This window comes from Arachis stenosperma, chromosome 10 (genome assembly GCF_014773155.1).
Source record: "Arachis stenosperma cultivar V10309 chromosome 10, arast.V10309.gnm1.PFL2, whole genome shotgun sequence".
NCBI classification, from domain to species: Eukaryota; Viridiplantae; Streptophyta; class Magnoliopsida; order Fabales; family Fabaceae; genus Arachis; species Arachis stenosperma.
In genome coordinates, this window is record NC_080386.1 from 57,065,008 (window position 1) to 57,067,514 (window position 2,507).

General features: G+C 30.2%; 1 non-coding gene across 1 annotated transcript; it reads right to left on the reverse strand.

Moving 5' to 3' along the window:
- Window positions 1-1,978: 1,978 nt before the first annotated feature.
- On the reverse strand, window positions 1,979-2,086 carry LOC130959264 (small nucleolar RNA R71). Its single transcript, XR_009078357.1, has one exon. It is a non-coding gene; the product is annotated as a small nucleolar RNA R71 (small nucleolar RNA).
- Between the last annotated feature and the right edge of the window lie 421 nt (window positions 2,087-2,507).

The following is a 2,507-nucleotide window of genomic DNA, read 5'->3' on the forward strand; positions in this document are numbered from 1 at the left end:
TCTTTTCAAAAAGTTTTCAAAAATCTTTCAAAATTTTTTATTTATTTTCTTTTTTTTAAAAAGAAATTTTGAAAAAATACCAATAAAATTAATAAAATCATAAAAACCAAAAATATTTTGTGTTTCTTGTTTGAGTCTAGTGTCAATTTTTAAGTTTGGTGTCAATTGCATGTTTTTAAAATTTATGCATTTTTTTCGAAAAATTCATGCATGGTGTTCTTCATGATCTTCAAGTTGTTCTTGGTAAGTCTTCTTGTTTGATCTTCATATTTTCTTGTTTTGTGTATTTTGTTGTTTTTCAAATGCATTTTTGCATCCATAGTGTCTAAGCATGAAAAATTTCTAAGTTTGGTGTCTTGCATGTTTTTCTTTTCTTGAAAATTTTTCAAAAATAAGTCTTGATGTTCATCTTGATCTTCAAAGTGTTCTTGGTGTTCATCTTGACATTCATAGTGTTCTTGCATGCATCATGTGTTTTAATCCAAAATTTTCATGTTTTGAGTCATTTTTGTGTTTTTCTCTCTCCTTATTAAAAATTCAAAAATAAAAAAAATATCTTTTCCTTATTTTACTCATAATTTTCGAAATCCTTGGGTTGACTTAGTCAAAAATTTTTAAAATAAGTTGTTTCTTGTTAGTCAAGTCAAGATTTCAATTTTAAAAATCCTATCTTTTCAAAATCTTTTTCAAAAATCAAATCTTTTTCATTTTTCTTATTATTTTTTGAAAATTTTAAAAAGTAATTTCAAAATCTTTTTCTTAATTTCATTTCAAAATTTCGAAAACTTTACTAACAATTAATGTGATTGATTCAAATATTTGAAGTTTGTTACTTTCTTGTTAAGAAAGGTTCAATCTTTAAATTCTAGAATCATATCTTTTAGTTTCTTGTTAGTCAAGTAATCAATTTTAATTTTAAAAATAAAATCTTTCTAAAATTCTTTCTTCAAATCTTTTTCAAAATAAATTTCAAAATCTTATCTTTTTTCAATCATATCTTTTCAAAATTGATTTTCAAATATTTTTCAACTAACTGATTGACTTTTTGTTTGTTTTACTATTTCTTATCTTTTTCAAAGTGACCTAACTACTTTTCTCTCTCATCTTTTGAAAACCACCTTACTCTTTTTCAAAATTCTTTTAATTAACTAATTGTTTCAAATTTTAATTTTAATTTTATTTCTTCTCTTAATTTTTGAAAATCACTAACTATTTTTCAAAATCAATTTTCGAAAACTCCTCTCTCTCATCTCTTTCTATTTATTTATTTATTTACTAACACTTCTTTTCATCTAAAAATTCGAACTCTATCTTATCTTCTGTGTTCGAATTTTTCTCTTCTTCATTCTTATTCTTCTTTTCTTCTACTCACATAAAGGAATCTCTATACTGTGACATAGAGAATTTCTCTTCTTTTCTGTTCTCTTCTTTTTCATATGAGCAGGAGCAAGGACAAGAACATTTTTGTTAAAGCAGATCCTAAACCTGAAAGGACTCTAAAGAAGAAACTAAGAGAAGCTAAAATACAACAATCCAGAGAAAACCTTACATAAATTTTCGAAAAGAAAAGGAGATGGCAGCCAAAAATAATAACAACAACAATAATGCAAGGAGGATGTTTGGTGATTATACTACACCTACTTCCAATTTTTATGGAAGAAGCATCTCAATCCCTACCATTGGAGCAAACAATTTTGAGCTGAAGCCTCAACTAGTTGCTCTAATGCAATAGAACTGTAAGTTTCATGGACTTCCATCAGAAGATCCCTATCAGTTTTTAACTGAGTTCTTGCAGATCTGTGATACTGTTAAGACTAATGGAGTAGATCCTGAAGTCTACAGGCTCATGCTTTTCTCATTTTCTATAAGAGACAGGGCTAGAACATGGTTGGACTCACAACCTAAAGATAGCCTGGACTCTTGGGATAAGCTGGTCACGGCCTTCTTGGCCAAGTTCTTTCCTCCTCAAAAGCTGAGCAAGCTTAGAGTGGATGTTCAGACCTTTAAGCAAAAAGATGGTGAATCCCTCTATGAAGCTTGGGAAAGATACAAGCAGTTGACCAAAAAGTGTCCTTTTGACATGCTTTCAGAGTGGACCATTTTGGATATATTCTATGATGGTCTATCTGAGTTCTCTAAGATGTCACTGGACCATTCTGCAAGTGGATCCATTCACCTAAAGAAAACGCCTGCAGAAGCTCAAGAACTCATTGACATGGTTGCAAATAACCAATTCACGTACACCTCTAAGAGGAATCCTACGAGTAATGGGACGCCTCAAAGGAAGGGAGTTCTTGAAATTGATGCTCTAAATGCCATATTGGCTCAGAACCAAATATTGACTCGGCAAGTCAACATGATTTCTGAGAGTCTGAATGGATTGCAAAATGCATCCAACAGTACTAAAAAGGCATCTTCTGAAGAAGAAGCCTATGATCCTGAGAACCCTGCAATTACAGAGGTGAATTACATGGATGAAGCCTATGGAAACACCTATAATCTCTCAT